Below are 15,501 nucleotides of genomic sequence, written 5' to 3' on the forward strand. Positions count from 1 at the left end.
CATTGGACCCAGTACTGATCCCTGCGGTACCCCACTGCTTACCACCCTCTACTGAGAAAATTGCCCATTTATACTCACTCTCTGTTTCCTATTAATCAGCCAGTTTTTGATCCACAAAATGACTTGTCCTTTTATCCCGTGACTATTGAGCTTACTTCGGAGCCTTTGATGAGGAACTTTATCAAAAGCTTTCTGGAAGTCAAGGTAAACATCTATTGGGTCCCCCTTGTTCACATGTTTGTTCACTCCCTCAAAGAACACTAACAGGTTAGTGAGACAAGATCTTCCCTTACAGAACCCATGCTGAGTTTGCCTAAATAGTTTATGTTCATCAATGTGCCTACTAATTCTCTCCTTAATAACAGTTTCCACCAACTTACCCGGTATTGACATCAGACTGACTGGCCTGTAATTTCCCGGATCTTCTCTGGAACCCTTTTTAAAGATGGGAGTGACATTAGCTACCTTCCAGTCCTCAGGAATGGAGGCAGATTTTAATGAAAGGTTACATATTTATGTCAGGAGATCCACAAGTTCTTTCAGAACTCTTGGATGTATGCCATCTGGGCCTGGTGATTTATCAGTTTTTAAGTGGTCTATCAGTTGTAGTACCTCCTATTTTGTCACCTCAATCAGGTCTTTCAACACCCCTCCTGAAATCTGGGATTCTGCAGTGGGCAAGCACTTCTCATCTTCCACAGTGAAGACAGGGACATCAGTAATCCTTTTACCCCTTGGTCATCCAAGGGCCCCACTGCTTCCCTGGCATTCCCTGGCATTGCCTTTATAACAGTCTTGAATTTACAAGATCACTTTTCCCTTGTTGGTATTGCTCTGGTGGTGTCTTTAAGATTCACACAAGAAGACATCAGCCAAGAGTTATGACTGGCCCTTCATAGCCATTCTAGTGATTTGAGCTGCCTTATGCAAGATCTAGCCTCTTGATATAAAAATATCTTTTAAAAGTGGTCTTAAAGCCAGGACCAACTTTACTGTTCATTTAGAAAAGACTACCTAGGCAGTGTTCACATGTGTGAGATAATGCGCGGGGGGAGGGGAAGCGAGGCTATTTGCTCCGCAGGCATTTGACCCACATTTTCATGATCACACAGTCCCTGGGAGCTGTGGGGGCAGCCTGCCACTGTATGATCACATGCAACCGCAGGTGAGTCGGGGTTTTTTGGCTGCATATTTCTGATGTGCTTCAACAAGGGATTGATGATTCACATCTCTGCACTGAGTGCTCCCTATGCAGTGTGTGGTGATGCACATACCAAAATGGAAAAAAACAATGACATGGAGTTGGGATGGCCCGATCAGACCATCCCGACACCATGGAAATGCTCTGGCATGATCACACATGGGAAAGTCTGTTCCTGGCCTGTAGCAAACCCATTTGCTACTGGGTTTTCCTTAGTGTCTTTTTACTCCACTTCTGCAGCAGAGCAAAATGGGTTGCCAACGGGAGCGGGATGCTTGGCAGATGTTGGTGTCTGATCATGCCCTTAAAATCCGCCCGGCACCCGCACCCATGGTGCAGCTAATTCTGCATGTGATCATGCCCCTAAGTTGGTCACTATGTGGCTGCCCCCCACATTCATGCTTTTATCATGGGAGAGACTTCTGAATTCCTACCATCCTATTCAAGTAGAGTACAGAAAGTCTTCATTGTTTGCATCCAGACCACTGGCAGTACGGTTTGTGCCCCTGGACTTTCTGGCTCTTCTGCTTGCTTAGCCTGCAACCTGTATCTGACTTCTGATTTTCTTTCCCTTGCTTCTACTTATGAATTCCCCTTCCATCAGTATTTGGTGTCACTCTTAGTGCTGCAACATTTTTATGCTGTACAAGTTAGCACTTATCCAAGTTCTGTTTTGATGCACTACTTATATATTTTTTCCTGCAGTTTCTTTGAATTGGCATCTACAATTTCTTCTAAGCCATTCTCCGTAGTGTTTTCACAAGTGTCTGTGGGTGCTACAACCCAGCTTGGAAATCTCCACTATCACCATCATCAGCCCGAACTGTTAAATATATATATATATATATATATATATATATGAGAAATAGACATGATTGCTTCCATTATGGGCTCTCATCTTCTATGGTCAACTGAGCAAGAACAGATGCAGAGAAGATAGTGGAGTGGGGGAGAAAATGACTTAATGTGTATATGCTTGGACAATGATTTATGGAGTTAATAGCAGACAACCATACTAGCATATATTCTTTAACAATAATCAAACAACAAATCAAAGTTTGGCATGAAGAAATTTGTTTTAAACAGTAATGTGTAGGGCCACTCAGAGTGTGGGGGCAGAAGGACCCATTGGGCTTGGGTGTCAAGCTCAAAGGGCTCCTCAGATTTAGATATTTGTTCTTTTCTTGTTTTTTGGCATTTGGTAAGTTTCACATCTCACTCTTTTTAATATCTTAGTTTGTTTTCATGGGAGTCTCAAAAGCTGAAAGTAGCCTCACCCTCTCTGGACCTCTGGTGATCATACCAACTAGGTTTTCAAGTTCAAACTGAAACATCATCAACGACAGAACTAGTATTAAAGGAATGGTTGTACACTACTTCTAGAACCATGAGCTGAGATATTGGGGTATAGTTTTAAAAAATAATCAATAAAAGAGTACAGAGAAATGAAATATACCGTTAATAAGACAGCCAAGTAAAGCCAATAGCTATATAATCTAGCACCTTAAAGGCACATTGGCCAGTTAAAAACTTTGTATATATGTGGGAGGTTATTAAAGAGGTATAATGTAAAAGAATCTATCACTCCAGTTTACTCTTCCACACTGTTACAGGTTTCTTGCACTTCAATGAATGGCACTTTTAAAAAATACATCAGCACCTCTAAGCTTGCTTGTGCATATGACTGAATCCTCTAAGTAATTATTAAAAGCCCCTTCCCCTGCTAGACGAGAAGCCACAAATAAATTCTAGTGCTCAGTTATCCAGTCTAAACAGAAACAGCAAGAGCTATTTCATCAAGGCTCTGTATCACATCAGAAGAAATGCAAAAGCTGTTAATGGGCCTTCTTTTCTAACAGCACATTTTTAGCACACAGCCTGTAATAGCTATATACATAATTGCATCAGTGGTCCTAGAAAACATGCAATTAAATTACTGAACACTGTTTTGAAAACTTTCCTTCAGATCAGAAATACATCTCTTCCCAAATACTGAAATTATTGCACAGACAAAAGTGGGAGTGTTTGAGGCAGGAACCTAACCCACTGACACAAAGATTTGCACAGTCACTGATTTTAATTCCATCTTTCTATCTAACAACAGAAACAGGTATTGATCTGTGTTATGCCTTCAAGACATCTCTGGAAATGTAAAGTGTGATTTCTGGGTTCTGAAGCTACAAATGGCATACTTGATTGTGAAATTGGTGTATCTAATTATATTGTTATTCAGGTTACAGTAAAGATTGCATGGGGAAGGTGAAATACATATATTGCTTTCTGTTGCTTTGCACATACAAAACCCTGTCTACCTCAATGCAAGAGCAAAAGATGGAAAAACTGATGCATAGTTAGTGGATTCATAGCAGAAGCAGGGGAAGCAGCTTTCTCACACTGTCCATATGAAGCAAGGGGCTGCACCTTGGTTCACTCTCTGTTTTTAATTGAAATTCCATATGAAGAAATATATTAGCCATTACATTGTTCAGTGCATTCTTATAATTTAGGGAGGAATTGAAGGTTGGTTAACAAGCACAATAGTCCTGCAGCTCCACAGAAAGATAGGCCCAGGGGAAATGTCTCTTCATCCTTTGTGACACTGGTAAGTGGGCATTGTTGAAATGTTTTATAAGGGAATAATAACAGTGCAGTGCTGGGGATTCTGAGCTTTTGTCAATATTGCAGTATTGATCTATGTAAATATCTTTCAGAGGTAGAAGAGCCAGGGTATTGGCAACTGTCTTTACTTGAGGCTTGCCAAGGAACTGAATGATGTATTATCAAAGATGCCCTTTGACAATGTATACATCATAGCTGAAAACTACACTTAAAAAAACAACAACTGTGGACTTGTCTTCTCTTAAATAAGAATTTTTAAAACTGTGAATTGTTTTTAGTGACTCAAGGAAGTGTGGGGTGCTGCTTCTCACATCAGTCACCAATGGTCTTCCTGACACAGACAGGCACAGTACTAGAAATTGTTGTGTGGTCCACAAAACTAGCTTTCTTTCTTGGTGTGATAAAAGGGCATAAAATATAGAAGGCAAATTAAATTAAATCTTTACTAGAATGTCAGGATGATTCTTCTTCTGGGACATTCACCAGAACTGAGTAGGGAGAATTTCCAGGGCAGAGAAGTCAGTGGCATTTCAGCTGTTTCAGGAAGACAACTGCAACAGGGCAGCAACCTTCCTCCTTCAGATGATTTGCCACAGGATCTGGACAATCCACTGAGCACTCATCACAGTCACGAGGCTGAGGAACTTGCCAAGGTCCTGTCCAGAAACTTTCATGAATGACGAATTTGTATTTGGTTTCTGAAACGACACAAATAGATCAAATCATGATCGTTGACATGAAATTAGGGCCAGCTTTGAGGCTCAGTAAGGTATATGCATTTTTATCTCTCTTACTCATACTTGGACCCAGACTTCATCTATATCCCATCTTTCTCCCCAAGGGACACCCAAAGTGGCTTACATTGTTCTCCTCTCCTCTGTTTTATCTTCACAACATCCCTGTGAGGTAGATTATGATAACAGTGTGTGACTGGGCTATGGTCACCTAGCAAGATTCCATGGCAGAATGTAGATGTGAACTTGGATCTCACAGATCCTAGTCTAATACTCCAACCACTACACAAAACTGGTTCTGCTGCAGACATTTTAAGAACAGTCTACACAGTGAGGTGAGGAGCTGCGGTGGCTCAAGTGGTTAAGATGCTGAACTGCAGGCTGTGGAAGGTCAGTAGTTCAGCAGTTCGAGACCCGGGTGCCGCAAGACGGGGTGAGCTCCTGTCTCTAGTTCCAGCTCCTGCCAACCTAGCAGTTCGAAAGCAAGAAATTGCAAGTAGATAAATAGGTACCACTTCGGTGGGAAGGTAACAGCATTCCGTGCCCCTTGGTGTTTAGTCATGCCGGCCACATGACCACGGAAACGTCTTCGGACAGCGCTGGCTCTTTGGCTTTGAAACGGAGATGAGCACCGCAACCATAGAGTCGGACTCGACTGGCTTTCGAGCAAGGGAACCTTTACCTTTACCTTTACACAGTGAGGTAAGATAGCAGCTCTCTTTTTTATCCCAAAATACTTTGGAATGCCTAGACTGACTCTTAAACTGGAAGTACTAAATAATGGTTTCATGTTGCATTTATTCTCATCATTCAACTGCATGTGGCGAGACAGGACGTATAGATAAGGATTGCATTCAAGATGGACACATTCTGAATCATTTATAATTTGGGTGTGAATTCAATGCAATATTATAAACATCAGTACAAATAAGATTTGGGCTTTTTAAAACAAAACAAAACATGGTTTTACAAATCAGCTTTGAATAGCTTTCCAGCACAATGTTTTTTGTTTTGTTAGTTTTAAAATCAGTATTACTGGACTATGGTGCCATCTTCAGGTGAAAAAGATGTTTCGTTTCTTTTTTCCATTAATCCAAACTGTAAATTACATTTAAAGTAACTCGTTTAATATGAACCTCATCATTTATTATAAAATACATTTATTTATATTATTCTGCTTTCTTTTATTGCTATGTTAAGTAGAAAATCATCATTTCTTTTCAAAATAGTTTCTTTCTGCAGCTTAAATAAGTGTTACTTTAAATTATGGATATTACAAATTTAATACTAAAACTGCAGTTCTAAAGCTTTTTAAAATTCTGTCTTCGTACAACAAAAAGGCAAAAGAAGGAATTAATATATTTCTAGGTACTTCAGACTAACTATAAAAAGCCTATGGAAGGTACAACCACACCTTAATTAGATATTGCCGACAAAGATATATACTTTCTAGAAAGCTCTTCATGCTCTGATTCTGTTTCCTTAGAAGTAGTGCAAGCAGCCATAATTTTGTGTTCTCTGCAGAAGAATGAAAGGTACTAAAATTACAGACTAACAGGGGTTCCAGATAAAAAGTTGAAATCTGTTATTATTATGATCAAACACTTAAAACATAAACCCTACTGAGAAAAAATGAGCACAGCTTTTGTAAAGGGAAGTCCTGTTTCACCAACCTTTAGAGTTCTTTGAGAGGTTTACAGACAAGACAAGGGTAAACTCAGAGGGTAAACTCAAAGCATCAAAGAATTTAGATTTAGGCTAGGAAATGAGTACAGCTAGCCTGATATGTTTATGTTTTGTCTTTGATTTCACCCAAGTTCCGATGATTTCCGACTTCCAGTTTCAGTGACACAAATGGTGGGTGCGCTTTATTGGAGCTTCAACAGGAGTGGCCCTTGATGTGGCAGATGGGAGGGATGCCAGACAACTCTGGACCCCCCCAGAGCCTTTGTAGGGGGCTCCTCTCCCAAGGGGTGCCTCTCCCAAGGCTACAGCCAAGGAATTGAGGCTCCTCTTTGCCCCTATAGGTCCCACCACCACTGTGCCATTATGGCAATCAGAGCCGCACACCGGACAAGCGAACAGGGGATCAAGTGTTTTTGCAAAGCTGACATGGAGTGAAGCATGAGTGTTAATTTTCATTAACTTAGCATGCAGTAAAGCAGCCATACAAACCCCCCAAGTAGCAACAATGGAGGGGAAGGGAGTACGCTACCCCCCCCAACTTTAAGGGAACTGTTAAAGCGATCCAAAGGGCTAGGAGACATGATCTTTTTTGGATTAAGCAAGCAAAGTATGGATTTATCTAAAGCAACACTATAAACAACTTTTGTGGACTTTAAAAAACTTTCCCTAAATTGTAAACAATTACTAGTCAGGCAGAAAAGATGGTGACGAGAATGAAGCACTCTCCCGGAACTGCCAGACCAGTGCTTCCGGAAGTAAATACTGACTTTCCCAGCATGTTAGCTACAGCATTGCGCCCTCTGTTGGATCAGATGACTAATCTCAGCAGCAACTTTGAAGCACTCCAAAAACAAAGAAACGAATATAAAAACAGAGAAGACAGCAAAATCAGTGGAAAAAGTTGAAGCTAAGACAAAAGCAATTAATCAAAGACTGAAAGTGGTGGAGAAAGAGAGGGCCTCTGATAAAGATCAGCTTTTAAGACTCCAAATGGAAAAATCAGCCTACGTTCTGAGATTTCAAGGTGTCCCTGAACAGAAGGGTGAGAATCTGATGGAAAATTTTAAGTGAAGCGTTGGCCCCAATGACAGGTTTAACACTGAATTTACTGCAAAGCGACATGGATATGATCTATCGGACATATCAGGTATAACACACACACAAACCCTTTATTGGCATGAAAGCACAAAACATCATGGAAATACGGGAAAATACTAAGATACATCAGTCACTTACACTTGGCTACTCAAGACTCGTCTTCTGATTGCATAATATAAAAATTTTGCAACATATCCAGAATTTATCAAGAAAAAAAACCTGCCAGGGGAGATACTGGTGAGATTTTCAAAGAGATCAACAAGAAACATGGTGCTCAAGGCCACAAATGGGGCAACCTTAAAAATCAAAGACGAAGAAATTAGAGTCCTAAAAGACATACCATTCGAGATAAGAAAAAAGAGAAAACAATGTAAAAACTTAATTACTTTTTTACAGAAAAATGCAACACCTTACAGATGGATAATACCTGAGGGACTTATTTTCAACTATAAAGATAAGAAAGAACAGATTGACTCTGTATTAAAAGCAAAGTAGTTCTTGGAGCAGCAACAAAGACCAGCGGAAGAAAAAACAACAACAGAGGAACAACAAGAAGAAGATGGACGCAGCATATATGGCTCGGGAAGCTCAGAAAATGTAGCGAGCAGTACTCCAGAAGAGGACTACGATTCAGCAAAAGGGGCAGCCACCCCAAAAGTCCTGAAAGTCCAATGGAAATTTGATAATAAGAAGCATAAGGGAAAGAAGTAGAAATAACATAATTTTGTAATTTTGAAAGTTTAATAGCTTAAATGTTACTTACTTGATTTAAATCTATATATGCCAGTTTGCTATAGAAGCTTTAAAATAGCCTCATTTCATTATCCTTATTATAGAGGGAAATTTGTTTAAGCAAATGATTAATCATATTGTATTATCCTTGTTTAGCTTAAGTTTTTTAGGTTTAGTGTTGTAGGGGTTTTTTGTAGTTTTGTAGTATTTGTAGAAAGCAAATAAAAATTTTTCCAAAAAGAAAAAGTTCCTACGATTTCCCAGTTCAAATTGAGGTTATTCAAAACTTCACTAATATAGAAGTCTCTAAATAAACCACTTTCTTTTACCTGGAATAAGTATTACAGCACTTCTCTGTGCATTTAGCTCAAGAACAAGAGGAAATCTCAGAGTCCCTGACTTACAGGGGGGAAAGATACTCAATAGTGTCTTCTTCAAACAAGTTGTATATTTCTCTCTCTCTCTCTCTCTCTGTGTAAAATTCTGGGGGGGGCCACCTTTCCTTCTCAGAATACTATGGATGACAGCAGGGCAAATGAAATTCAGTGTAAGTGCAAGTGATATATACTGGGAGGAAAAAAGATTAGACTTTAAATATATGCTGATAGAGTTAGAACTCACAATTTATGACCAGAAGACAGACTTTAGGATTGTGGTGAATAGCTCAAAATTCTATACTCAGGATTATTAACATAAAATCCAATATTGTAATTACTTTGTTTGAAATGATGGTCCAGCTGCATTTGGAATTCTCTGTGCAGTTCTGGTTAACATATCTTAAAACATGATATTATAGCTCTTGAAAACTGCAGAAAAATCAATCCAAATATTGAACTGGGTAGAAGAAAGCCAAAGATGTTGGTTTTTTAAAACTGGAGAACAGTTGCCTTTCCCTGCATGCTATATTTTTAGGCCTTGTGAGGGTATCTGGTTGGTCACTGTGTAGAACAGGATGCTGGATTAGGTGCACCATTGGTCTGATGCAGTATGACCGCTCTTATGTCTTTGTAAAGATGTTTACCTTTAACAATGAAGTGGTGCTTCCGAGCATGAATCTAAATCTAATCTAATTTAATCTAGATCCACCTGAACTGTGAATGCTTACTATCAGCAGTTAATGGACCTATTTAAGGCAACCAGTTATGAGGAAGCCATTACTCCTCAGAATTACAATGTGGAATAAGCAGCACACACACATACATAACCCATTTGGTGAACTTTTTTAAAAAAAAAACAACCTTGACTTCGATAGGTGACTGGTTCAATTTACTTTGCAATACAGAGTGAGTGGTGCAAAGAAGTGCAAAAAGCCAAGGAGATGGGCAGAACCATTTCAGTTTCCTACCTCCATCCAGCTGTGTGCAAAGTCACCTGCACATTGTATACCCACAAAGAAGAGAAAGGGAAGGAAGCAAGGTTCTGTCAAGCTATTTCTGTCCAAGAAAACTGAAGTGGTCCCTCTCTGCTCCATACCTATGTGATTACATGTTAAGCACATTTTCCTCATGGAATGTCAGAAAAGTAATGTTCTTTTGGTAATGTAACATTATAGTAGTAATAATAAGTTTGCATTTGAGCTGTGGTGGTTCACTGTTATAATTGCAGTAAACCAGTGGTAACGTCTGCATTATTTTTATACCAGAATACAGTATCAGTAATGCAGCTTAAGCCCGGATCTGGCTGGCCCAAGCTAGCCCAATCTTGTCAGATCTCAGAACTTAAGCAGAACTAGCCTTGGCTAGTATTTGGATGGGAGACAGGTGGTCATTTCCCCAGAAATCACTTTTCTGAGGGCACCTTCTTTGGGGACTGTAAATCCAATTCTCATCAAACATGGAGCGCAAGTAGAGGAGAGTCAGCCAGAAATTTGCTGTGAGTTTGGTGTCTCTAGCGTGCACAGAATACATTCTAAACAATCCTAAACCTCCTGATAGGTAGCCACTCTGACAGGCATATGTTCAGGAGGCTCAAGAGTGTATAAAATGGATCCTGTGTAAGCTAGAGACACCAAACTCATAGGGGACCTCCACTGGATGCTCCTCTACATGCCCTCTAAGTCCCCCCTTACTTTGAAGTTTTATAAACATTTAGATTGTATGGAGACAGTCTGTCTGGAAATGTATCCATTCAGAAACTGGCACGAACCTCCATGAACGACTTGAACGTTTGCGGAAAGTTCCTGCCAGTTGACCTGCCATGAACTTCACTGTGCAAACCATGAATTCATCATGAACTTTAGTTCGTGAGCTGGTTTGTGGACATCCCTACATATGGCAACCACCTTACCTGAATAACTCAGGTTAACCAGATCTCATCAGATCTCAGAAGCTAAGCAGGGTTGGCCCAAGTTAGTATTTGAATGGGAGACCACCAGGGAATACCAGGGTCATGACACAGAGGCAGACTATGGCAAACCACCTCTGAACGTCTCTCACTTTGAAAACCTCAAGGAGTCACATTATTTAGCTGCAACTTCTCTCTCTCTCTCTTTCTCTTTGTAGACACACACAAAAAGAACCCTACAGCTGCTAAATATGTAATAAATTTTAAGAGCAAATAGCTAGTCACTACCAGACAAGCATTTATCAAGCCTTGTTGTTCTCACTTTAGGTTTCCATGGTACTTGGACTGTAAGTTTACTGGTCAGCACATGCCAGTTCAGCATTCTCTACAACATCAAAGCCAGCACTCTCAGAAAATCAGTGTGAGAGTGCGATTGACCATCAATGAACTTGTTTATCAGCCTTTTCAGAACACTGTGTACCATAATAGCTTGCACTACAGAATTTACCCACAAGATGGCTTTGTGTGACACTGGAGTGAGAAGCATAGCAGCAAAGGCGTTCCAAACCTCTGAGTTTTATAAATGTCTAGATAGACAAAAGGATTTTATTCTTCATAAGAATAAGAAACAGTTCCTTATAGGCATCCTAAAAGTCACCAAGTAGTTGATCTTTTTTTGGGGGGGGGATACTTTATTGGGGGGAAAGGTCCACATGGTATTTAAAAGCCATACTTACTGTATATACCCCAGACCAAAAGGTAGCCTACAAAACCAGATTAAATGCATTCTTAAAAACTGAAGTTATGAAATTCTTTGTTTCCAGCCAATAGGATTTTAAATGTTCTTTATAATACATTTCTATTTACTATTAATTATTGAGGATTTTCTGACAGAGACTAATCAAGATTTAAAATTTAAATCTTAAAGGAAGATATGTTAACTACTTATAAAGGTTTAATTCTATAACTGAGGTAAATGGCTGTTGACCGTCACAATCTATATATCTAATAGCAAAGGCACCCCCTGCATGCAGATATCTAAATCCGCACATCGGGGGCACCTGGGGGGCAGGGAGATTTTCCTGCACACTTGGGGCAGTCCCCAGGTGTGCACAAAAATCTAAAAAGTAGAAAAAATATAGGGGGGATATTTAAATCCCCCCCAAAGTAAAAGAGCGTTCCCTACGTAGCCATGATTGCGTCTGCGAGCTCTCACCCAGCCTGATTATTTAGAACAATTTGGTCTCTTACTATTTTGCCGCAGAGCAGAATTGGAAATTGGCTGTGAGGCTTTTGCGAGCTATTTCACAGATAAAGTCTTGTCGCTCCACCACGACCTCCCCACCACAGTTGAGACAGTAATGGAACTTGAGGCTCCATGCACGTCTTCTGGTCAGGTTCTGGATTATTGTGGTCTGTTTAGCCTAGAAGAGGTCGACAAATTACTCTCTTGGTTTGCCCAACCAGCTGCAGCCTGGATCCATGCCCATCATGGCTAAGTAAAGATGGCCGCGATAGGTTGCGAGGGGCACTAAGGGAGATTGTCAACAAGTCCCTCATTGAGGGACTGTTCCTTAGTGCCCTGAAGGAGGCAGTGGTCCACCCTCTCCTAAAAAAGCCATCATCGGATCCAGCTGAATTGGCTAATTACTGGCTGGTATCCAATTTGCCCTATTTGGGCAAATTAATTGAGAAGGTGGTGGAGAACCAGTTGCAGGGTTTTTTGGATGACGCCTCGGTACTAGACCCCTTCCAGTCTGGCTTCCAACCAGGCCATGGGAAAGAGACAGTCCTGGTCGCGCTCACAGATGATCTCCAGAGGTGTCTGGAGTGAGGCAGTACAGCAGTGTTGATGTTGTTGGACCCGTTGGTGGCATTCAACACAGTCGACCATCAACTACTGATTCACCCCCTCGTTGACACGGGGATTCAGGGGCTTGCCTTGCAGTGGCTCTCCTTATTTCTCCAGGGTCAGGGACAGAGGGTGGCAGTCCAGAAGGCACCCACTAATCTGTGGAGTGCCCCAAGGAGCAGTGCTTTCCCCAATGCTGTTCAACATCTATAAGCACCCCCTTGCCCAGATTGCCCAGAGACATGGACAGTGCTGTCACCAATATGTGGATGACACCCAGCTCTATCTGTTGTTGGATGGCCAGTCAGACTCCAGTCCGGGAGATCTGAACCTGGTGTTGAAAACTGTGGCTGGTTGGCTTAGACTAAGCCGACTGAAATTGAATCCAACAAAGACGGAGGTCCTGTGCCTGAGTTGGAGTGGCCCAAGGTTAGGAATCCCTCTCCTGACCTTTGATGGGCACCACTGATGCCAGCGCTGGAGGTTAGGCACTTGGGAGTGCTCCTGGATACCTCCTTAACAATGGAGGCCCAGGTAACAGTCACTACGAGATCTGCCTTTTACCATCTAAGGCTGATTAGGCAGTTGGGTCCCTTCCTTGAACGCAATGACCTGGCTACAGTGATCCATGCAATGGTCACCTTGAGATTAGATTACTGCAATGCTCTCTACATGGGGCTGCCCTTGACACAAATCCAGAACCTGCAGCCAGTGCAGAATGCAGTGGCAAGGCTGCTGTTGTGTCTTCTTGTGCGGGAGCACATCCAGCCTACCCTAAAGATGCTGCACTGACTGCCTATAGCATACCGGATATGGTTCAAGGTGCTGGTTCTTACCTTTAAAGCCCTATATGGCTGGGGACCTACTTACCTAAGGGACCGCCTCTCCCCACATGTTCCCCTGAAAGCACTAAGATCTGGATCCCAAAATTGCCTGGTTCTCCCGGGTCCGAAACAGCGGTGGTGCAGGCAGTAAGAACGCCTGCAAGTAACATCAACAAACAGACCCACCGCGGCCGGGGTGAGCTCCTGGCCCTAGTCCCAGCTCTTGCCCACCCAGCGGTTCGACAGCATTAAGTGGCAAGTAGATAAATTGGGTACCTGCCCCTAGGTGGCGGGGGCACCTTCCTCTTTGTGAGGTAGAGGCCTCAGCGGTGGCGGCGGCAGAGCAGTTCCTGGCGGCCCAGTGGAGATATGTCGGAGGCGGAGCCCGGAGAGGTGGAGGCTTGGAGAGCGCGGTGATGTGCGGCGCAGAGCGGCGGAGCCATCAAGGACTTTAGCCAGGGCTACAGCTGACACGGGGCTGTGCGCCAGAACGAAGCCTGCTGGAGGAAACTGCCTGGAAAAGACCTGCTCCAGAAGGGCACCAGAAGGATGCCGATACCCGAAGCCGCTGGAGGAAGTGGGATAACAACAAAAGCCCTGGGTGCTGGTAGGCAGACACTACCCTATAGACAATGTGGCCCTAGTTAAGTGAAACTGGAGACTCTATGTAAACCGCTCAGAGACCTGTTAAGGGTTAGAGCGGTATATAAATTGAATGTAAATAAATAAATAAATAAATAAACAAGGTTGGCTACAACGAGGGCCAGGGCCTTTTCCGTGGTGGCCCCTCACTGGTGGAATGAGCTCCCGGATGACAACAGGGCCCTGCGGGACCTTTTGCAGTTCTGCAGGTCCAATATTCACTTATTAGTTATCTTATTGAAATATGTATTTAAGTTATGTGTACCTCAATATTGTTTGAAGAAGGCCCCAATAGGGCAGAAACGCATCGGGTCAAGTGCACATTCCTACGCAGCAGTGAATGATCAAACATTTTAATATTCCATCAGTTTACCATCAATATAATTATCTGGATGTCCATGGTGCCCTGTTCAGATCCTTTTTTGGAAATAACTTTACTTGGGACCTTTCCAAATTATAAAAAGAGTGAAAAATACTTTTCTTCCATCTCTCCAGGTCCTTATAGTTTCTTTTGAAAATAAACAAATGCTGCTTCCATATAGCTCAATTTAATCCTGAATATCTGCCTTGCTTTGTCTCTCTTTAACAAGAACAGGGAAGGTCTGGAATGGTGGATCTTCTATGGAGATTAATCCAGTTGTTGAAACAAGAAGTGTGCATGGATCAGTGTTTTCTGAAGCAAAACAAAGCAAAATCCATCCCTTGGTCTATCTGTTGTGAATGCAGCAGACTTGTAATGTGCCTGCATGTGTTTGCCTATCCATAATTTAGCTTTGCATATTTGGGTTCTCTTGCAGTGCACAACTCATTTTTATGCTTCTCTGGGAAGTGGAAAAGAACTCAAATGACATAAAATATATTGAATTCCCAATGAATGCTGTCAACCACTTCTGTAAACCACAGGCAGAGCTCATCATAGCTGCTTTTATTGCAATTTTATTGTTCAACAACTAGAAGAAAAATAATTGAGAGATAAATTAGGTTTTCTTTTAACATTTATTTCTCATTGTGTTTCATGAAGGTTCATTATTCAAGATTCTCTGTAAAGAATGTTTGTTGTGTATCAATAAACATTATAGTTGAGAAGTCCCTCACTGGTTTTCCTCTACTTTTTAAGAGAATCCCCCCCTTCCGTAATACCTTTCCTTGGTGAAACAGAACTCTTGCCATGAAAAAAATTGCCAGCCAAATTTAAAATTGAAGACTTCCAGCCGGGTAGAAAAGAAGACTGGTTTGCTACAACTATAAATATTTATACAGTGTTCATGGAGAGCATTTAAACCAGCATAATACAGAAGGCTTTTGCACCTAGTTAAAGAAGACAAGACTGGCTTGAAATGGAACCAGAAGTAAGTTCTTAAAAAATAAATAATTAAAAAATACAATAATTAAGGCCTGTTGTGGAAATAATTAAAAAAATTAAAAATAATATTCCATTCAGCTTCATGTTGCTTTTCATTTAAAATACCATGGTTTTTTTCCAGGATAATTTAAAGAAAATAAAGAAGTTAAGCATTGGTTTGCTCCTAACATCACTGAGCTGTATCAGGAGGCTGACACCTATCAATACAATAGGATTACCCCTGAGGAAGATTAGGACAAAACAAGTGGAGACCCGCAACAAAATGTTGTGTACTGTGTTCTAGTTGGGTCTCCACTTTTTCTCTTCCCCTCCCCGCTCCGAGCCCACAGCCCGGAGAGGGAGCCAGCCCCGCTCCTCCAGAGCGCCGTCCAGCCGGCCCCCCTGTGCTCTCCAGCATACTTACAAAGAGAGGTTCTGTGGAAGATTTGGGGAGGGAATGGGTGCTTTGGAGGGTGGGCTCTTAGTGG

This window comes from Gekko japonicus, unplaced genomic scaffold, assembly GCF_001447785.1.
Source record: "Gekko japonicus isolate JY-2015 unplaced genomic scaffold, Gekko_japonicus_V1.1 scaffold1709, whole genome shotgun sequence".
Taxonomy (NCBI): domain Eukaryota; kingdom Metazoa; phylum Chordata; class Lepidosauria; order Squamata; family Gekkonidae; genus Gekko; species Gekko japonicus.